Source organism: Tamandua tetradactyla, chromosome 15 (assembly GCF_023851605.1).
Source record: "Tamandua tetradactyla isolate mTamTet1 chromosome 15, mTamTet1.pri, whole genome shotgun sequence".
NCBI lineage: Eukaryota > Metazoa > Chordata > Mammalia > Pilosa > Myrmecophagidae > Tamandua > Tamandua tetradactyla.
Window position 1 is genome coordinate 23,948,266 of NC_135341.1, and position 23,850 is coordinate 23,972,115.

At 37.4% G+C, this 23,850-nt stretch overlaps 1 protein-coding gene and 1 pseudogene across 7 annotated transcripts in view; one reads left to right on the forward strand and one right to left on the reverse strand.

The window, feature by feature from the left end:
- Nucleotides 1–23,850, forward strand: part of FHIT (fragile histidine triad diadenosine triphosphatase) — a 1,619,043-nt gene that overhangs the window by 477,345 nt on the left and 1,117,848 nt on the right. The window lies entirely within an intron of this gene.
- Nucleotides 19,204–20,422, reverse strand: LOC143657826 (actin-related protein 3 pseudogene; annotated as a pseudogene).

Below are 23,850 nucleotides of genomic sequence, written 5' to 3' on the forward strand. Positions count from 1 at the left end.
GTGCTTCACACATTGCCTGCCACAGAATTAGAACTCAATAAATTGTTGGTGTTATGCAGTTAATAGTAGGTATGAAGTGGGGGCGGTTGAGTGTTTACTTCCTTGTGTTTTTCTGAACTTTCAAAAGATTATAAGGAATATTTATGACTTTTGTAATCACATTTTAGAGTAATTATTATTTAAAATGAATGCAACCATTACCTAAGAAGAATTATGGTTATGTATTAGCACCACAGTGAGCCTGCCATGACAGTGATTCTAACATTTCTATGGGGCTTTACAATTTACATAGCACTTTTACATACATTGCCTCACACAGCTCTTACAGCAAGCCTATGCTGTAGGGACAACTCACATTCCCATTTTACAGACTTGGAGGCTGAAAGTCAGAGAGGCGTGTACATAATTATGCAACTCATCAAGCAGTAGCTCATAGATGTACCAAAGAGGATTGCATTTAACTACAAGGAACAGAAACCAGTTATAGTGGGTTTATTCTTCCCAAAGAACAAGAAGTTCAGAAGTAGGCAGCCAAGGATGCTTCAGAACGTTTGAAGTGGCATCCGGACCCAGTTCCTTTGATCTTTCTGCAGTGTTATGCCTTGGCTTTGTACTTTTGTCCTCATAACTGCAAACTGGCTACTCCATTCTTGGACATCACTGGCATATCACAGGCAAGAGAAAGAGGGAAAGACAATGGGCAAAAAGTAAAAGCTAACAAACTGTTTATGTTACCTGACTCTGTCTTTTGACTGATTTTCCTGGAAGCCCCACCTAGTAACTTCTCTTATCATATTGATCATGTATAGATACAAGGAAGACTGGGAAGATGAGTATTTTTATCTGGGTCACACACACACACACACACACACACACACACACACACACACACACACACAGGGGCTGTATTGGTAACAAAGAAAGGGAGAAGGGATATTAAGTAGTCAAGTGGTAGTGGTGTCATCCATACCAAGTATCTTGATGCCACATCTTTTATTCTTTGCAACACACCAAATTGCTCACTCTACATAAAGAGGTGTCTACCATGGTTGTACTCCCTTTTGATTAATCACTGAACTTTCTTTGGGTATGTAGACCCAGAATTTATAGGAAGTGACTTTAGATTTGATGGAAGCCAGTAGAAAGCTACTGAGAAATTTGCTAGATATTATCTTTTGTATATGTTTCATTGTGACCCCCAGGTAGAGAAACTGCTCTTTCTTTTCTCATCCTGCTGATGGCAGAAACAAAAAAAATAAAAAAAATTAAAAAAAGAAAGAAAGATGAAGGACAAAAGGAGGATGTCTGTGTGGTTGATATAATTAATATGAGCAAAATTATTTTTCAAAGTTTGTTTGTATTTTTTGATATATTATGACTACACAGCATGAAATCATCTACCTCACTTTCATTGTCACAGTTCAAGTGTTTAAAGCCCAGAGAGAAACAACTGTGACAATGAACTTCATTGGTGCCTAGGAATGAAAGATATTATAATTGTAATGATACAGTATCAGAGAGTATTGGAATATTTATGTTGATAATCGCTTGATTTTTTTCTTTTTTTCTCTTTTAAATTAGACATTCAAAAGGTCTTCTTTATATTTTCTCATAGATATTTCAGAAGGTATTTAGTGAAAAATCATTTGGATCTAAAATAAATGCCATATGAAACATTATTGAAGTGTGACCATAGCTGTCTCTATTTTTAAAAAATTTGCTCAGTGAGAACAAAGCAAGAAATGTTTTTCTCCTCTTCTCATACATGCACATATATGTACTCACTGACACATAAAAATGTACCAGATTCTGTCTCTCTATGTTATCTTGTATTCATTTCATATTCCTTTCTCAATATCACTGTGAAACTACTTTGTTGTGTAATTTCCCTGTACCTCTTTTGGCATTTTTGTAATTCTAATTTATGCTGGTTATTGCCTTACAAAAGAATGGAGAGGAAGTGGATTTGCATGCAGGACATTTTAAATTCTAATGTCAGGGGTCGTTAGTTTTTTTTTTTTTTTCCTTCTATATCTAAGAGCTGCGGTTTTACATACAAGAGATAATTTACCAAAAGGCTTTTAAAAGTAGGGTTTCAGAATTTTCCATGTTCTCAGAGGCTGAAAGCATTAATGACAGAGAACATTTCATTACCATACATTTTGTTGTGTTGGTGATATGGCTCACATCTGTTAGGAAAAGTAGGACTGTCCTCATTCTCCTTAGCTTACCTCACTGTCAGCCACAGTGATGGCCATTGCAAATTCTCCTCATCCAGATTGGAAAGATCACCTTCATTTTAACTTTAAGAAAGCAACACTGTTACCAGACAAAGGCTGTGGATTCTTCTGCCTGACGCGCTCAATAACCAATTCCTGAGACACTGGGGTTTCAAAGAGAGAAAGAGTTTATTATTACTACATGTATAGCAGGAGAGCAAACAGCCTAACAGCCCAAAATCTGTCTCCCCAAGTGTAGGGGGTTCAAGGTTTTTAAGGATTTTTGGAAAGGGGAGATGAGGTCATTTCAGATAGTAAGTTCAAAGCAGAAAAGGAGACAAGTGTTATCATTATCATTTCAATAGGAGAACATGAGTTGAAAGGAGAAGAGGCAGAGCTATCATTTCAGTACTAGAGGTGTAAATCAAAAGGAAGAAGTAGTTAATGGCTGACTTCATTAGCATTAGGGCCTTTGCTTTACAAGAGAATGACCAGCTTTTACAATTAAAAAGGCACAGGATAAGGGCTTTTTACTCTCATTTCAGATATCTAGGCAGCTGGATTACAATTCAGAGATCTCAGGTATTTCTCTGTCTACTCCAACATTCTGGAAAGCAAAAAGGAATTTTTATATAATGATTCACTAGTCAAAATCATCCCTTAAATCCTGATTTCTCCTTTACAACACCAAATCCAACATTTGGAATTCCCCTTCTCAGATTTTCAGATTGCCAGGTCTCTTGTATTTCCTCACAATGAGATGTTATTTTTTTCTATCTTAGATTAATGTCGATGTTTTGCATTAATATTAATGAGATTTATGTATTCACATCAAAGGCAATTTAGAACCCAACGCGGAAATCCCTAATACTGTCCAGCAATCCCCCTAAATGTCCCTCTTCCATTCACTTGCCCTAGATGACCATTTCACTCTTTCTCTTCAGCTTTCTCGGTGCTCCTCCCTCCTTCTCATACTATGTGGACAACCTCACTTCCTGTTTTCATGAGAAAAACCTAGTCTGAAGAAAGCCTCTACCTACTCTCACCACCCTACCTACAACGAGACCATATGTTCTGTTACAGCCGATGAGCTATCTGCTCCAACCCTCAGCCTTCGTGGTGTCCTGAACCCATCCCCTCTAAACTACCAGAAGACATGACTCCTATGATTATCTGCTCTCTTCTATACCATGCAGCTTCCCCTTGCCTCTGGATCACTCACAGCAGCATACAAATATGCTGTAATATTTCTAAACTAAAAAAAATAATAACAGTGATAGTAGGAAACCTGCTTAACTCCTTTTTGTCACCACACATTTCTCTGCTCCCTATTTATAACACAAAACCATCAGAAGATTTGTCTGTACATGTTCTTTTCATCAGTCTTTCCTCCCCACTGCCTCTCAAAATATTCATGCTCTGGTTGCCAGTGACCCTCTCCTTGTTCAATTCTCACTTGATCCATCAGTGATAAAAGGCACTTAATCATTTACTCCTTCGAATACTTCTTGTAGTTGACTTTGGGGATACTATCCTCTCCCAGTTTCCCTCCAACCTTTCTGGCCACTTCTTTTCGTTCTCCTTTGATGACTCCTTCTCATCTTCCTGTCCTGTCACCTGGAATGTCTCAGGACTCAGAGTTTAGAATTTGTCTCTAATCCTTCTCCTCACTAGCCTAGATGTTCTCACTCTGTCTCCAGCTCAGTCCCTTTTTCTCATCTCCAGACTTTGATTACATACCCCAAGCCTACTCATTTCCACTTGGCATATCAAACACAAATGCTACCACCCTGTCCAAGCCACCAGCATCCCTGCCCTAGCTTTTTTATTGTGTTTTCCTGTATCTCTTTTTCCTACCTTATTTGACACACAGAAGCTAAATCGATGTTGTTAAAACTAATTCATTTCCTAGCATTCCTCTGCTCAAAATCCTAAAGGCTTCTTGTCTCAAAATAGAAGCCACAATTCTACAAAAACTGTTGGTCTTATCCTTGCTTGTCTCCCTGACTGCAAAGGCTACCACCCTCCTCCTCATCTCCATTCCAGCCGCACTGGCCTACTGCTAATCAAGTCCTGCCTCAGCGCTCTGTGGTTTTCTCTCCTGTGACATGCTTCCCCCAAATGTTGTCATTGCTAGCTTCATCCATTACTTTAGGTATCTGGTCAAATACTACCTTTCTTATATACATCAGCAATCCTATTACTAACCTCCCACCCTCTATTCCCTAAGTTTTTTTTTTGCAAGTACATAACACACTGTTAACTTGTTGGTTTCTGACTCTATAGAATATGAACTGTAAGATGGAAGGTGTTTTGCTTTGTTCATTGTTCTATTTCTATTGCCTAAAATAGTGCCTTGCAGGTAGTGTGCATTCAACAAACATTGACTAAGTAAATATTTATAAGGAGAAATATAAATCTAAATACTTAACAAAGAGCTCTTAGTTATTGCCTGAAATCAAATATTGGTAACCACGATTATTATCTTATTCACTGAACCCTCATACCCATGATTTTGGCATTTTATCTCTTTGGTCAACTTATGGCATTGTCTTTCCTAAAAAGGTAAAGGGTGTATGATTTCCTGCTAACCTTCCTTGGTAATATGACTCTTCCATCATGACTATGAAATATCAACAGAACAGAATTTCAGTCAGGGATCGCAGTAACTGAATATTTCAAAATCAAATCTTGCCTCTCTCTTCCTGTATCAGAAATGGTCCCAGAAGGACACACATGGCTCAAATGAATTGGATAATTGGACTAGAGTATATAAAACTATCATTTGCAAATTACTAGGTATAGTGTAGTGCCCTTTAGCTAGCAGTAGCCTTTTCTGATATTACCCAGGACTTGAAGGGGTAAAGAGAGGGAAAAGAAGGGTACTGGCACCCAAGGGTCTGCTGACAGAGGTCACCTAATAGGACCAGCAGCCTTTGGTTGAGGGAAACAACCACCCTGTGATAAACCAGGCAGGGAGCTGAGGGAATAAATATTGTAGCTTCTCTCTCCTCCCTCTTTCTAATCTCTGTCTAGGCTTCCCATTCACCAACCCAACTGGAAGTAGAAGTCAAGGTTGACCTTTGCTGCAACATACATTAGCCAGCCTCGGAGGCAGATAGGCAAAGAAAGAATGGAGCATAGATCTGGAGGACAAAAGATATTCGACAGACCATCTAAATGATACCTTCGAAGATACAGCTCGTCTTCCACTTCCACCCTAGTCTCTTCTCATCTACTGTTTTTTTTCACATAGTAGCCAAAACAAAACTATCAATGACTTCCACTTGGTCCTTGTTTAAAACCAAATCATTCAATAGCTTCCCACTGCACTTGGAATAAAATCCAAATCGACTCTTGTGGTATACAAGACTCACAGTGGTCAGACTGGCCCTTCCCACCTCTTTCCTTTAGTTTATACCACATTCCTCTACCCTGACTTTCTGCACTAACCTCAGTGGCTAACTGTTGCTTTCCGGAATAAGCTAAACTCCTTGACCTACACTGGCTATTTGCATATTCATATCCTTCCTAGAAAACACTTCTCTCAACCCTGTACATGGTTGACTCTTTTTATGATTTAAATCTTATCATTTACACATTACCACCTCAGGGAAACCCTTCCTGTTCTACTCATCTAAAAGAAGTCTTCCACCTATTGTCTATCAGAGCACCCGATATTTACTTTGCAGCATTTATTACAAACTGTAAATAACTTCCCTCTCTCCTTCCTTTGCTTTGTTTATTCTGACTCTAAATAAAGCAAAGTAAGTTTCTTCAGGGCAGGGCCTTCCTGTGTCTTATTTGCTCTCTTATCCTCAGAGTCCAGAACAATTTCTGGCCTAGGTGACTTCTCAATAAATATTTGATGATTGAGTGAATAAATATTCTTCTCAATGAAAACATCTTCCCATTTATGCAATAATGAAAGGAAAGCTTACCTTTGAGTTTATCTTGAATGCATTTGCATTTCTATCCCCTTAGTATGTGAGTGATCTCAAATATATTAATAAATTCTTATTATAGTTGGAAAACACACTTACTGGTAATAGGGCTGATTTTCTATACATCTGGCAGATTGCTTTTCATGCTTGGTCTATTATGTGTTAAACAAAAATTAAGCTTAAAAATGAACACATTCTTAGACTCACAGCATAGTTAATTACATGCAGTTGAGTCTCTTGGTGACTTATTGGAAGTTCGCTTTGTGTACTGGATAGGTTTAATCTTTAGAGCCAGGAAAACCTGGTCAAAATCCAATTAAGCCACTAGCTGGCCGGGTAAAACTGTGGACAAATTGCTCAGACTTCCTGAGTCTTATTTTCCTCATCTCTAAAAACAAGGATAATATGGCCTAAATTCATAGAGTTATCATAAGGATTACAGGGGAGAGCACAGATTTTCCTCTTTTCTCTGTGCACATCTCTTCCCCTTTGATAGATAGCACACTCAAATCTTCCCTCTTCAACCGTTTAGGCTACTGCTTTGTCAACACCGCCTCAATTCTTTTTTATTAGTCTTTGAATCTGATATTCATACTTTGGTTACTGGGAATCTTACTAGAAGCCTTACTGTCTGCACTTCTTTTTATAAAGTTAAATTTTCTCTCTGGTGGAAACAGCCTGGAGCTCAATTGTGCCCATGACAAATTACAGGCCCACCAAGCTTTTCAGTCGGCATCGTATTTGCCAGACAAATGTAGACAGCACTTTCATGCAGTGAAGCACTTTGTTAGTACTTTGAGCCTCTAAGGGACCATTTGAATTTCATTCGAAAAATGGCATTGAAACTTGTACAAAACTCACCCCATTACACAAGGAAAACCAAATAAGTTTATATGACAAAAAGGTGTGGGTTTGCTTTTGAAAAAAGAAGCCAAAGCCACAGGGCTCTCTACTTCAAAGAGAGCCAAGATGCATTGAAGTTTTTATCTCTTGTTTATTCTTTTTATTTAAGTTTAACTTATATATTTTGAATACATACTCTGTACCAGGTGATTTAATTATATTTTAAGATGAATTTACAACTATTAAGATAAGAAAGTAAAACTATTCAACAGCAGAGTCTTTTCCTAAAATTTCATCAAGGAATGGAATACTTTGCTGAGAGTTTGTAAATTTATTGGTACAAAGTATTTACTCTGGAACAATCAATCTTCCAATCCAGGAAATGGTTGTATGGAGTCTGGATCCTTAAAAGTTTCCAATCAGTTCCATTCAAATCTATGTATTTAGCATTTCTGATAGGCACTGAATAAAAAATAAGATATAATCCTTGCCCTCCTGGATCTTACAATCTGGTTGAATGTTCCTCATGTTTTTTTTTATTATTACTATAAAAAGTTGTGCTTTTACAGAACAGTCAGGCACAAAATAGGATTCCCATATACTACCTTATTAGCAACACCTTACATTGGTATTGTACATTTGTTATAATTGATGAAAGCACATTTTTATAATTGTGCTATTAATTAATTGTACCATGGTTCATTGTTTAACTGAAGGTTCAGTGTTTGTGTTCTGCATTTCCATGGATTTTTTTTTTTTATCTGTATATTAGAATCACATATACAACCTAATATTTCCCCATTTAGTCATATTCCAATAACTAATATCCTTCTTTTCTTTCCTTTATATATATATATATATATACATATATTTGTATACGCATTACTATTAAAGAAATTACAAATTTACAGAATGATCATGCACAAAATAAAGAGTTCCCCTACATCCATCCCATTTTTAACATTTTGTATTAGTGTGGTAGTACCTTTGTTACAAATAACGAGAGAATATTATTGTAGTTTACATTAGGAGTCATTGTTTGTGTTCTATGGTCCTGTGGTGTTTTTTATTTGTTTGTTTATTTTTAGTTTTTGTTCTAGCAGCACTATATACCACCTAAAATTTCACTTTTCAACCACATTCAAATATATAATTTCATGGTTTTAATTATGTTAGTGATGTTGTATTATCATCACAATTATACATTACCAAATCTCTTCTATCATCCCAAACAGCAATTCTGCACCAATTAAGAGTTAATTCCCCATTCCATACCCTTCACCTGGCCTCTGGTAACCAGTATGCTAGTTTGAATTTATGAATTTGCTTATTCCAATTATTTCATGTCAGTGAAGTCACACAATATTTGTCTTTAGTATGACTAATTTTGCTCAATATGATGTCATCAGTGTTCACCCATGTGGTCACATGTATCAGAACTTCATTCTTTTTCATGGCTGAATAATATTCCATTGCATGTATGACCACATTTTGTCTATTTATTTGCATACTGATGAGCACTTGGGTTGCTTCCATCTTTTGGCAGTTGTGAATAATGTTGCTATGAAAACGAGTGTGCAAATATCTGTTCAAGTCCCTGCTTTCGAGTATTTTAGTATTTACCTAGAAGTGGAATTGCCAGTTCATATGATAGCTCTATACTTTACTATCAGAGGAACTGCCATACTGTTTTCCACCAACATTTTACATTCCTACCAATAATGTATAAGAGTTCCTATTTCTCCAGATCTTCTCCAATACTTATAATTTCCATTTTTTAAAATAATAGCTATTATAGTGGATGTAAAATGGTTATTTTCATGTGCTTTTTGGCCATTTCTCTATCTTCTTTGAGGAATTATCTTTTCAGGTATATTGGCCAATTTTTAAATGGGTTGTTTGTTTCTTTATTCCTGAATTGTATAATTTTTAAAAAAATAAATTCTAGATATTAAACCCTTACCAGACATGTGGTTTCCAAATATTTTCTCCCATTCTGTAGTTGGTCTTTTTACTTTATGATAAAGTCCTCTGATGCACAAAAAGTAATTTTCATGGCCCCATTTATCTAATTTGTCTTTGTTTCTTGTGTTTTGAGTGTCAAGTCTTAAGAAACCATTGCCTAACACAAGGAACTGAAGATGCTTCACTTTATTTTCTTCTAGGAGTTTTATAGTCTTTGTCATTATATTTAGGTTTTGATCCATTTTGTGTTATTTTTTGTGTATGATGTGAGTATGGGTCCATGTTCATTCATTTGCATATGGGTGTCCAGTTTTGCCAGCACCATTTGTTCAAGAGACTATTCTTTCTCCATTGAGTAGACTGGGTAACCTTATCAAAAATCAGTTGACCATAGATGTGAGTCTATTTTTGAATTCTCAGTTCAATTCTATTGATCTATAGGTCTGTGCTTTGTGCCTGTACCATCTGTTTTGATCACTCTGGATTTGTAGTAAGTTTTATGTGAGTTCTCTGACTTTGTTCTTCTTTTTAAAGATATTTTTGTTTATTTAGGGCCCCTTACTCTTCCATATAAATTTTATGATTGGCTTTTACATTTCTGCAAAGAAGGCTGCTAGAATTTTTATTGGGATTACATTGAAACTGTAAATAACTTTGAGTAGAATTGATATCTTACCTTTATATAGTCTTCAGTCCATGAACATGGAATGTCCTTTCACTTATCTTGGGTTTCTTTGATTTCCTTTAGTAATGTTTTGCAGTTTTTTGTGTATAAGTGCTTTACATCCTTGGTTAAATATTTTCCTAGATATCTGACTCTCAGTAGCTATTGCTAATGGAAATTTACTTTTTCTTAATTTCCTCTTCATATTGTTCATGACTGGTATATAGAAACACTACTGATTTTTGCATACTGATCTCATACTGTGCCACCTTGCTGTATTTGGTTATTAGGTCTAATAGCTTTGTTGTGGATTTTTTATAATTTTCTCTATGTGGGATCATTTTGTTTGCAAATAAAAGTTTTACTTCTTCCTTTCAAGGAAGAAATATTTGTATTTCTTTTTCCTGCCTAATTATTCTAGCTAGAACTTCCAATATGATGTTGAATATTGTCTTGTTTCTGATCTTAGAGGGAGAGTATGTCCTTTATTATGTTGAGGAAGATTCTTTATATTCCTGGCTTTCTAACTTTTTATCAAGAAGGGGTGCTGGATTTCATCAGCTGCCTTTTTTACATCAGTTGAGTTGATCATGTGTTTTCTTTTTGTTCTGTTACGTGGTATATTCTATTAATTAATTTTCTTATGTTGAACCATCCTTGCAGTCCTGGGACAAATCCCACTTGATCATGGCATAAATGTAAATTTAGGGCTTCTTTTTTAAACACTGGAGGATCTGGTAATGATTGGGATGCATTCCAAAATAGCAGCAATGGTAAGAGCCTGACTAGCTGTCGTCCCGTGCAGGTGGGAAATGTACCTTCTGGTTGCCATCTCCCCACCACTCACAAAGTGATTGCATAGGGCTGAAAATCAGCTTATATCATGCAAATAGCCCCTCTTCCTGGAAAGCCCATAGGCTTCCAAGTCATGGTAGATTCCAGAGAAAGGAGGGTGAAGGATTTTCAGAATGTTTGCAGTAGATTGGCCTTGGGGTATTGGTAGGATTTATAGAATTGAAGAAGTGCTGGGGTAGTTCATTCCAGGCAGAAGTATAACTTTGATGCTGAATGCTACTAGCAATGATTATGATATATGTCCCTGATAGTTTTTCTCTAATACTATTTAATTGCTTAAGGATGCGGTTGACTTACTTCTTTTCTTTAAATTAGAGCAGATTTAGGGCTAAGACTCTGACTTCCTTCCAGTTTTTCAATCAGTTATGCTTTTTGTGAGAGGAAGTACAAAGGAAAAATTATAGCTAATAAGTACTAGGAATTGGGTACAACTAAGGTTCCAGCAAAGGGAGACTGCCAGGTATATGAATTCATCAGTTAAAATTGTGTGTGTGAATATATGTGTGTGCAGAAGGGATAAATGTTCTGCACAACTGTGCCAACATAGCAGGGCTTCTGACCTGTCAAAGAAAATAAGGTTGAGAAAAATGGCCCTCCTGTATCTCCCAAAGGGCAGTATAAGCTTCTCTTCTTAGTAGCTGAACAAGTACTTTCCAAAGGCAGTGGGCCTATGAAAAGAGTAAAAGGTGGTGAATTTGACCAAATTACCTTCAAGGGAAGGCATTTTGCCATCAAAGGTGCTCAGAATCCTGCAGAATTTTCTAAACTGTCCTCTGCTTATACATGGCATTCCCTTTATTAACATTACACTTAAGATGATATCTCCAAAAAGCCACTTATAGAATTAAAATTTAATCTGTGTGTAGTAATGTGTTTGTATTTGAAATTTGTTTTTATTGTTCAGGTTAATTAGCCTTTACCTAACAAGGAGAGGGCTGAGGAAGGGTTGCAGAGTGGTTAAAGTTTGTCTTGTTTTGTTTTGTTTTAGTTTTATAGATAGGCATGGAGAAGTTCTATTTTTTCAGGAAGGCCAAATCCTCTGCGTAGTTTGATGTTTCCTTGGTCTTCTGAAGGCTCACCATGAGAATTTATTTGGCATAAGTTGAAAACAGATTTTCTTCCAAAGGATTTTGTCCTTTTATTGATTTGGGCCTTTTCCTTTTGCTTGTAATAGCTTGTTGAGTTGCCTTTTAAGCGACCAAAAATCACTGTTCTTTTTCTTGTAATCTTTTATTTATCCTGTTCAGAGGCTTTAAATGTTTGAAAATAAATTTCCTATGGAAATCAGAATATAGTTCTACTTTGCAAAGAGTTAAGAATATAGAACTCTCCTAACAAATCACATATATGGCTTGCAAGGTGGAACATCAAGATCTAACTGCACCCTTTCTTTCCCTCTTCAACTTTCCTATCCTCCAGTGTTTCCATCTGTATCCTGTGAGTTCACAGTTTAGACTTTATTTAATCTAGAAGCACCTTGAGAAAACTTTAAGCACTGAATTGGGATTATATTATATGGAAGAATCAAGAAATTAATTTCCGTCAAGAGAATAACATATCTGGCCAAACAGAATATTGTGCACTGTAACAGAGCTCCTGCATGAAATTGAGGAGCTGATGTTTCCTTTACCTGGGTGTAAGTGTGAGATTATTGAACTCCAGATCCTGTATAAATTAACATCCAAACAAGTGGGTCCATCCCCCACTTTGCCATTCGTGCCATTTTTTATGCATTCTAGACATGACTGTCCTTTTGACCACGAGAAGGCTGCATGGCTTTAGCCAGCTCCAAGTAAAGGAATAAAAGAATTAATGGATTGGATCTTAATCCATAAATTTCTGACTCTTCATATTTATTTCTTTTAATAGTTCGTAAATTTCTTATTTTCCCTTTTAGCTTAAATTTCCTCTATGGTGAAGGAAGGATTTGTCCATAAAAGCGCTTTAAAGGACAATACTGAGTTGTGTAAATGCCTAATTCACCCTCATATAGTATTCAAAAAACCATCTCAGAGTTTGTGTCTGAATTTGTTTTAATATGAAGAACCACCGGGTCAGTAAAACAGCTCCTTCCAGATGGATTAAGTTTTGCATTCTTAAAGACTTAGAAGGCCAATGTATATGGCTTCTCTTAGAGCTGTCAAAAGTAATATTGTTGGGAGCGTGATAGGTGCGTAACAGGAGACAACAGAGATCTTTAGTTCAAACTTCCTAAAATGACAGTAGGGTTTGTAATTTTTCAGAATAAGTTAAGTGTCTGTTTCAGAATTGAATTCTCTGTGGCTTCTGTTTTGCCAATTTTACCTTCTTCTGCTTGATAGAATTGGGACATAAATTAGTAACTGATTTCCCAGACAGTTAAATTTCAAGAAATATAATTTATAGATCACATGTGCCCTAAACAAAGCTTTCAGACAGCAAACAGGAAGTAATAGGATTTTGAAATAGAGGCATTTGCTGTTAGGAGGTAAAAGCCCTGAGGGTGGAATCTACCCAAAACTGTGGTTTTTGAGTTATTTACAAGGTAAACAACAAGAAAGTCTCACTGGTCACCCATCAGGTGTCCTTTTCAAGCAGAAAGGGCTGATTTATTGGACCTAATCTCCTTCTGGTTTACTCCTGACCTACAGCTTCCTGAAGGGGGCTCAAGAACCACCCTTTGTATATCCTGTGAGAATCCAGTGCTTGGTTGATTCCTTTCTCTACATTTTTCTTTTCAAGATCTCCTATCTTTCTAGTAGGAAACAAAAAATAAATACAAAATCAAAGCATGTTGTAGGATTTGTGTAATTTCTTCCTGAACTCCATGTTTTCTTTTTGAGGGGAGATGTCCTTTGCTCAGTGTTTTTCACCCTAAAAATGAAAACAGCTTTCTTCCTTCCTGGTTATTGATAAGTGCCTTTGAAATAAACTAAAGAAGAAAATAAGACTCTCTTGAAATTTGGACACCCTGAAACTTTAAATTGTTGTAAATTTCCTACCAGCTCTCTTATTTTGCACGTACGTGGAAAAATACAAAAGCTTATATACATTTGATATATGTATAATATTCCACTTGTTGTCTTGTAACCTTATTTTTTCATCTAATAACATATTTCTATGCTAATATGTATTTTAAAAGACTGCATAGTCTTTTATAGATATACCACAATTCATTTAGTCAATTCCCTGTTGATGACATTAAGATCATTTCTGATTTTTTCAATAAGATAAAGAACAATAAAACAACATCCTTGTATATACATCTTTCTAAAGTTCAAAAACTGTTTTCTTGACATATAATCTTTGAAATGAAGTTGTTATATAAAGTATAACATTAAACATTTTGAGAAAGTTGCTGCCCTGCCTTTCAGAAAGGTACAATTTTCCACTTATCCTATCAGCATATGAGAGTCTCCAATTCCTTATAATGTCACCAACACTGAGTAATGTAAATCTTTTTAATCTCTATCAACCTGATAGACACAAAGAAATAGTTCACTGTGATTTCTGATTGAGTAGTCAGCATTTTTTACATTATTGACTATTTCTATTTCTTCTTTTGGAAATTACCTATTCATGTTCTTCGCTAATTTGTTCTTAGGCATTTTGCCTTTTTCTTATTGTTTGCAATACCTTTCTGTAAATTCTGTAAATAAAATGTGATTATTATACAGCATCTGGATAGGAACTTGACATCAAAGAAAATATTAAAGAAGAATAGAGCATTAAAGTAAAAGAACAACTTGGTGCTCTGTATCCCTGGATAGTTCTTTTAACTTCTCTGTCTCTCAGTTTCCTCATATATAAAATTAGGAAAAATTAACTTTTTCATTTTTCAGTTTCTTCTGTTATAGTAAAAGCCATTGTTATTAAAATGAAACCTTTCACCCATGTAACTTCCTCAGTGAACACTTTGGTATCTGTTCTCTCTGACAGGTGGGTCCCTTAAATCAGTGGCTTTTTCTTAGTCCTTTTTGCTCTTGACTGAATTCACCTGCTCCCTCCTGAAAACCCTTCCCCTTCCTTGCTTTAACAAAGGCCTGTCCAGGGAGGCAGTGTGGTGTGAGTCAGGTGCTCCCTGAGTCAGCAAACCTGGCATTTGGTCCCTTCTAGTTGTGTGTCTTGGGAAAGAGACATTACTTCTGAGCCTCAGTTTTCAAATATAGGTAATTCTTATCTCATGGAATAATGTCTAAAAAAGTTCCTGGCATAATGTTTGGATCATGATGGACACTGTGATCTCAATTCTTTAAGGTCTTGTACCTGCTACTCTTCATAATTTCCACCATCTAAATGTGTTAACTAGTTTGAGCTACTCCTAAGGCCTTGGAAACATATCCACATTTATTGTGGCTTTAGCTTGTACCTCTGGGCAAATGACTCTGAAGTTGCATTTTTTGGTAACTGATTGCTTTCTGACTGTCTGGTCTCACATTTTCAACTATCTCCTGGAGATTTTCTTTGCAGCATCTTATTCAGCATGTTCGAAAAATTTGTCTCTTTAAACAATATTTTCTCCTGGTTGGCTTCCCCATTAGTGATAGTGGTGTCAACACTGTCCCTGTCATCTAATCCTAATACTCTTTAGTCACTTTTGGTTTCTTTCTCTTTCAGACCCACAGTAACTCAGCTGTCAAGGGCTGTTCATGTCTTCTGCATTCCCAAAACCAGTGGTTTCAGAGTTCAGTAGTAGTACTAGTCTCCTAGTTGTTTCCTTATCTACAAACTATCCTTTTATCTCTCAGTCCAGCCTGTGTTTTGCCTGATAAAACTTTCAAAGCCCCATCTCTCATCATGTCTCTTCTGCTCCAAAGCCACCAGTGGGTCCTCATGCCCATGAACATATGCCAGTTTCTCAGAATACCCACCTTCCATTCTACCCATCCCCCAATACCCAGAGCCAATGCATTTCCTTGTATAGTGATTATAAAATTAGGCCTTGGATTCAAAATTCAAATCCCTGGCTTTGCTGATTGCTAGCTATGTGACCTTGAGCAATTACTTAATCTCTCTGAATCTCAGGTTCTTCATTTGTAAATGGGGATAAAATTATCACCATGTTAGAGGGTTGCTTAGGAAAACAACTAAAATAAGACTTGTGTCATAAACATTCATTGAGTTTTAATTGCTGCTGTTGCTTCTATCACTTCAGCCAATACCTACTTCTCTCAATACCTTCTTTATACTCATAAGCAATTTATTTTATATCACCTTGTGTTGTGTTTAGTTCAAAATATTCTGATTTAGTTAACTATACTGAAAGTTCCTTGAGGTTGGGCATCAAGTATCCTATTTTCTTTATTCATTCGGCAATGTACGTTGTGCATGTTATATATGTCTCATGGTATGGTAGGGGCTAGAAATACAAGAATGACTAAGACTTAGCACCTGTATCAAGAAGCTTGCACATGATCGAATTATTTTTGAATGTTACGTGGGCTACAGTTGAGATAAGCCCACTGAAAGCCCAGAGAAGGGACACCTGACTCAACTCAGAATTCAAGATGATTCTCTGAAGAAACAACACCTAAACTGAGACCTGAAGAGTGGTAACAATTGACCAGGTGTAGGCAGGAAGAAAGAGGGTGGTGCTGGAGAGAACAACATGCTCACATACCCAGAGGGAAAGCAGAGCATGGTAGTTTGGGAAATGCAAGAAAAAAATTGCTGTGATTTTGGTTAAGTAGGAGAACTAATGGGAGATAAAACTAGAGAAGTAAGCAGAGTAGCGTCACAAAGGTCTTTGTCATTCTTTCTATCATTAATAGTTCCTGGCATGGTGCCATGCACCCAATAATTTCAAATAAATGTGTTTCTAGCCTTTATAAATAGTGGATGCCCATGGTTCAGTCTCAGAGTGTTACTCTCAAGGAAAATCAGTTCAGCAAGAGGACATAGTTCCAAAATAGCTGAAATCCTCTGCTGGTCTCAGAAACTATGAGGGAGAGCTATATATCTAATCCCAACCACAGTTTTAGACAAACACACATACAACTGTTCTGTTCCTACCCGCTTCCATATCTTTAACAATACTGGTATCTCTTTCTTTAACCTCATTCCCAAAGTAAAATTGAAACAGAAAATTCTCTCTCCTCTACCTGCTGATGCACATTTGTCCCTCCTCTTCCTCTTCTCATATTCTCTCAGTACTTATTATATAGCCAACTGTAACCTCCTTCCATCCCTCCTTTTTGACTCTTACCCTCTCCCCATTTTCACAACAGTCCAAAAAAAAAAAAAAAAAGGACAGAAACTGAGTTCTCCTCTGTAGCCACAGATTAGTCATGATTGTCTGGAAACATAAGAAATGAATGAACCCATCATTGGAAGAACCAAAGGAGTGCTGCTAGTCATTGTGAATTCTTGTATGTAGTAAGTCAGGTCTACCTCAGAAACTCATCCTTTTACTTTCAAAAGAAATTTGTTCATCCAAGGTTCTTTTCTCCCTTCCATTATTTCTCCCAACCTTGAATCATAAACTTCTGGAAAGCACTGTGATTAATTTATATCCTTTTATTACTCATTGCTTAACTCCCTTTGGGGGAAATGAAGAGAAACATTTGTCTTTTGCTGCTTACTCTCCTGTGCACTGAGGCCATGTCAGCTTCAGGTGAGAGCAAAGATTTATGACCACAGGAGCTGTCCTTGTGGAACAGTTGATTGACCCATTGTTTTGATTAACCAAAATATTTTAAAAAAATCTCTAGCAGTGCTAATGACTCCAGAGTCGAAATTCAACATTTCACCAGCTTCAACTATAATCTTTCTTTTCAGTGCTCAATCGGGAGAGTTTTCTTCCCTACCTATTTAATGGGCTTTCCTATGGAGTCTTTCTCAGAATTTGTAAACTCAAATATAGAGCTATGAAGATGCAGAGTGCATGGTGATACCCTGCTGTGGATGTACTGCAGATAAGGGAATATAGACATGCTCAGGTCTTGTTAGGTTTGGGTTTTTTAAATGTCTTTACTCAGCAGCACAGAGCTAAGAATTACATACATTTGGCACCAGTTTGAGGCTATTAAGTTATCTCTGGCACATTGGCTTGGTCCTGCAGCTAATACTGTTTGACTATGTCAGTTTCTCTCTTATCAACCCAGCACCACAAGTCCAAATCCCCATTCCCCCTTAGACTTTTATAATCTAGAAGTTAAGACCACCTGATATACTTGGATCAATTCTGTATAACCTCTTCCCCAATCTACTTTTTTTTTTAAAGGTAATTCAATTTAATTTATTTGCCTCACTTTTTCTTCGTGATTCAGATATTTTTAAATGCAAAGAAAATTAAGTTCCCAAGATGTGTCAGGAACTGACACTTTCACAAAATGAAAGCACCAACATATTAAAAATTCACAATTATTTGTATAGAGCTCATAAAAAGGTTAGTTTACTAACCACCTCTTGTGATTTTAAGAACTATTGTAGATGTTTGAAGAAAATAGATATATTAGTTAACTTGTAAAGAGATTAAAGAACTTGAAACAAGTATTAAAATAAATTTGTGCCTTTATTAGAATGATTTTAGGCTTTAAATTATGACCATCAAATTATTGTTTTTTAAATTAGGAATGACAATGCAGAATTGCAATACTGGTCCAACAGTCTTGTCTTTGCTTTTCTTTTAAAGCAAGAAGCAGAATGCTAGTAATCAGGAAGCACTAGCAGGTGTCAGTTAATCCAAAATACTAGCTTGTTAGTCCTAAAAGCACTTGCAAAGAAAACCGTTAAAACGGTGGAGGGGGATGGGAGCAGTTCTAATAACCGGAATCCCATGAGTGTACAGGTCAAGTCTCATAAGGCAACTTTTAGAATTTATCTGTTACTTGGTTACTTTTTCCCTCAAATGCTACAGTTTTTCTTTGACATTTTCCTCAATGTACAAAAAAGTATGAAATATAAATGAGCTCTTGCATTACACACTTCATATGTACAATTTAAGCATTATATACCTATTTACATACCAATACATCCCATCAAATCTTGGATAATTCAATGATAGACAAAATTTTGGGCACAGAAAAAACTAAAAAACTCACTTCTTTTTGTCACACGTACGAGTCAAATATTCAGTCTAAAGAAAAACATTCATTTTAGCATTCCTCTATATTTGCATGTTGATACACTTATTAAAATATTCCTGTATAATTATGTTTGGTCTTATTATTGTGAAGTCAATCTTAAAACTTCAAATCAGCCATCCAGGCAAAACAGGTTGTTCTAGTTTGCTAGCTGCCAGAATGCAACACACCAGAGATGGATTGGCTTTTAATGAAAGGGGTTTTATTTTGTTAGTTCTTCAGAGAAAAGGCAGCTAACTTTCATCTGAGGTTCTTTCTTATGTGGGAAGGCACAGGGTAATCTCTGCTGGCCTTCTCTCCAGGCCTCTGTGTTCCAACCACTTTTCCTGGAGTGATTCCTTTCTGCACCTCCAAAGGCCTGGGCCGAGCTGGGAGTGCTGAGATGAGGAATGCTGGGCTGCTCGGGCTGTGTTACATTGTACTCTCTCATTTAAGCAACAGCCAATTAAGTCAGAGGTCATTCATTGCAGCAGGCACGCCTCCTAGCCTACTGCAGATGTAATCAGCAAGAGATGAGGTTCAGGTACCATTGGCTCATGTCCGCAGCAACAGAACTAGGTGCCTTCACCTGGCCAAATTGACAACTGAATCTAACTGCCACACAGGTAATCAGAAAGTGTATCTCTTCTCCACCTTCCTAGCCTCCATAATCAGAAGTCAGTTTTACAACATGACTCTAACACAGAGTTGTGATGACATATGCTAAGTTGAATTTCTTCATAATCCTTTTCTGTGTGGCATATGTGGCAAAACTCACATGTGAAGGCCAGCACTGATCCCCCAACCAGACTGCATGTCGCTGTATATGGTGTATAATCACTTGCACATAAAAAGCCTTTGCCTTCAATCTGTCACCACTCAATTCCTTACTTACTTTCAGCCTGGCATCTATAGTCTTTTTCACATCTCTTTGAGAACGATGGCCAAAGTCCCTGAACATGGTGGAACCTCCAGAGAGGACAACGTTCTTGTAGAGAGCATGCCTGGCATCAATAGGACAATTCTGAATGACCTCATCTACAACTTCTGAGAAGGGTTATATGAAGTTTAGATTAGCAGACTTTGGGTGAGAAATTATTTCAGGTCCCAAGAATCACTCATAACTAACATCATTGGAAAATTCTTTCTTTGATATAGCACTGATTCTAGAATACTATTTAATCCACTTTGATCCACTTGTGTCATACTTGTCAAATTCTTTTACTAAATCTGGGTAGGCATAACTATAGCACTCCTTTATTGCCTTAGCTATTTCCAAGGATTGCTCTAGGGGGATTCCTACTTCTCAATCTCTCAGCAGTTGCTGCATATAATATATCTCATCCTGTGATTGGAATGTGCTTAATACAACTGCCAGTCACATTCCCTTCAGCCACAGGAATGGCATGAGTAACACCTCTTCACTGTCTATTACTGTATCAGTCAACATCCTTTCTCCTACTTGTCTGAAAGTCCAGCATGCTGCTAAGGCAAGAATAGCCTGCACAGCAATGTACAAGCCTGGGACATTAAAGGACTCAAAATATTATTTCAGCAGTATATTCCCTGTTTCTTGGAGAATTCAGGGGAGGTTTAGTCAAAAGAAAATAATGACCTTCAAAGATTACTTGCTCCACAAACCTTTCCATCAAGTCCCAATTTTCAGCTATTCCATGGCAGATTGTTGCGTATGTAGGCTTTTCTATTGCTTCATCATCAATGAAGAAATTTAGGTCATCAACACCTTTCATCACCCTCTTCTGAGCTTGATCACCCGCTTTTGCTGACTCCCAATAGCAGTACAGTAGTAAGGGGTGATCAATCATGGTTGTGTATTTCCATCATATCCTAGTTTGTATACCTAGTACCACAGTCTACAACATAGGCTGGCAACCGCTGGAGCTGGGGATTGCAGGGCAAGATGGGGGCTATCTGACCATCTGCAGCTGGGCTGGTGAGTGGGGTGGGGTGGGGGTGGGGTAGAAGCAGTGGTAAGAAGGCAGCAGGCTTGGTCAGCAGCTACCACTTCCCCATGTCTACTTTTTATCGAAGCATAAATCTAATCAGCAACCACAACCACTACACCCTGCTTAAAAACCTCTAAACCTCCTTTCCATTGCTCAATATCCTTGAATCCTTGTCTTGCATTGTTCCAACCAACCTCTACATCCTCATTATTCTCTCTCTCCTGCATTCTGCACTCTTGTCATAATGACCTTTGTTCATTCATTTATATTCACCCCATTTGATCCCATTGTAGGCCTTTGCAAATATGATTTCCTCAGCTTGTAATGCTTTTTCCCTATTTTCAAAGCTCAGCCTGTGTCATTTCTTCTGAGATGACTTTTCTGCTAACCCATTCAACTAGGCTACCTCTCTTTGTTATAGATCCTCCTGGTATCCAATATATCTCCCTATACACCTTTCAGTGGGTATAAATTTAATCAGAAATGTGCCTAACCTCGTCTTTGAGGAATTTATCTAGTTGAAAAGAATTTTAGATGAACCTCTATTGGAACGGCCAAGACTGAAAATGTGTTCAGATACAGGAGGGCTGGAAGTAGCATGTAGCAGTGAACCTTGTAGAGTGATTGTGGTTATATCTCTGGTTCAGTTCAATATGTATGAGGTCAAGCAGATCTTTATTAATGTCTGTTTAAAATGGGTGCGGGGGAACCATTAATAATAATAGATATAAGGGAAATCCCTTTGGAATTTCTGGAAAGTTGTTCTACTCTGTTATTGGGTTCATCACTATGGTGAGTAGATTTCCTATCCTCTTCCCTGTTTTTGAGGGACTTGCCATAGATTCTCTATTAGAATGAACTTACGGGTACTTATTAGCAAGTTGGGTACAAATAAACTTTGGTTATTTCACTGATCCATTTCAATTAGCTCTTGGCTTTGCTCTATCGGCCTAGGAAACATGAAATAGCTCATTAGGTAAGAGGGGTACAATTCTTGGTCATATAGTGACTAATTCTGAACATCACTTCCTATTTGCAAGGAAGAGAAGTAAATAGTTTGATGGGGGAAAATATATATTTTGTGTCTTGTAGGCTGTTAGGAAAGGCAAGAGAGGGGAATTTTCCCAGGCAATGAATTAGTAACTTTCTTGGTCTTGGGTCAGAACATCTGTCTGTGTCTCTGGGCCGATTTGTTTTAAGACCAAAACAAATAGCTCCCCTCCTTGGTTTCTGACCCTGGGTTGAAAAAAAAAGACCTAAGCTAGTCCAGCTGCAACTGCTAGGGATGTCATTGTTCTCTCCAGACTTCTGGGAGCCCCAACTAATTAGCTGTGCAAAGAGCAAGTTGGAATCAGAATTCCCCTCCAGGGTTTTCTATGTCCTGACAAACAAAGTGAGTTGAGCTGAGAAATAAATAAACTCTGTTAAAAATAGGGAGTGCCAAGTCTCCTTTCTCCTTCCTTGCTTCAGTTCTGGTCCTCTAGACCTGTGTCCTCAGCTTCTGTTGTCTTTCACAATTCTCCAAGGTCCCTCATCCTGTGTAGACAGGGAGTTTTTTTCTCTTAGTTAGAGAAGCCAGTGGGCTACTCTTAGGCAGAAGATGGGTGCTGTGCTTTGAAACTGTGAGGCTCTGGAGGCACTGGCTAGATATTTGGGAAGAAATTCCACTTCCTCTCAGATTTTTTGATGTTTTTAATGAGAAGCCAGAAATCTGGACTTTTGCGTCGTCTCTCAATTTAAAACCGTTCACTACATGTTTTTTTGTTTGTATATAAACAAGATGGTACAAAAATACATACATTTGGTACTCCTGAGCTAGACCATAAGCTTCATGAAGTCCTGGATTATGTCTATCTTTTTTGTACCTTTGTCCCCAGGTCCTAGCACGGTGTTTGCTACATAATAAAAGCCCAATATCTACTTTTTCTTGAGCACACAGTCACATATTAAATGTTCGCTTATAATTTTGTCTGCCTAATGACCAGAGAAGCTGCATACTTTAATTATTCACATTTTATGAAAAGAGAAAGAGACAGAGCCTAAAAGAGTCACCAATCCAGACAAGTGGATTCCAATTTAGTTTGTGTCATCTCCTAATCCAGCGTTCGTAATCGTAATGCGACATTGCCCCCCCGTTCCGCTCAGAGGCCTCTGGCCAGAGGGAGCAAGAACGAGGCCTCCAAGAGTCAGTTCTTCTAAAACCTGCCGTATGGTCCATCCCCTAAGGAGAGCCAGCAGGGCAGAAATTTGAGAGTGGATAAGGCAGGCAGGCGTTCTTTTTTTTTGCTTTTGTTCAGTATTTATTCTCACCTCTATGAGCTGTGAAACTGTTCCTAGTTTCACATCACCCTTTCTTTATGGGGAATTACTCTGCAGGAGACTTTGTGGTTACCAAGGTATCCCATTGTTTGACATCCCTAAGTGAAACAAAACAGTTAATATTCTGGCATTTTCCTAGGACTATAGGGGCACTTTGAGTTGAGGGTCACAGAATCATTGTTTGGCTTCCTTAACTAAAAGCAACAGTGGTGACTCATCAGCTTAGGATACAATTAAACCCATGGCTCCTAAAAGCCAAACTCTGTTAAATAGCTAGCTGGTCATGAAACACATTTTTCTTGGGGTGCCATTACAATATTTTAGATACTGAAAATTGTCAAATCATTATTCTGAAAGACACAAAAGACTGACTAATTTTACAAACTTGGTTAGCTCAGTACAATAGGTGCCATTTGATGGACTTCACATGTTAATGGTTTCAGCTACTGGGGAATCATTTTAATCAGAAGAAACAGGCAACAGGAATGAAGATTGTAGTCTGTCCAAAAATGGAAATTACATGCTCATGTGCTGCTTTGTACACAGGCTATTTCTCAATGACCCTTTTGGTTTTTCCAGGTTATCATCCTGGTTCTAACCTTTTCACTCTCTGGCTAAATTGTTCTCTGATAAAGGACATTTTATAAGCTGGATCACTGAAGGGCTTTTCCCTCATTTGTCCTCCTCCAAGCTTTATGACATGGGCAGTGTTATCCCCAATTTTACAGATGAGAAAACAGGTTCAGAGAAGCAAAGTGACTTGCTTAAAGTCACACAGCCGATCAGTAGCAATGCCTCGCTACTGGTTCCAATACTACTTCTTCATCAGACTATTTATGGAAGCTTTTGAACAATACTCACTCCTGGGTCCCAAGCCTCTGACCTATTGTCAACCAGGGGAGAGCCTGGGAATTTATATTTTTCAAAAGTTCCCCCATGTCACTGTGATATTCAATCAGACCGGATAACATTGCCATTGCCATGCATTATATCACACCTTTGGAAGGAAATCAAAGTACAAATTTGGTTTGG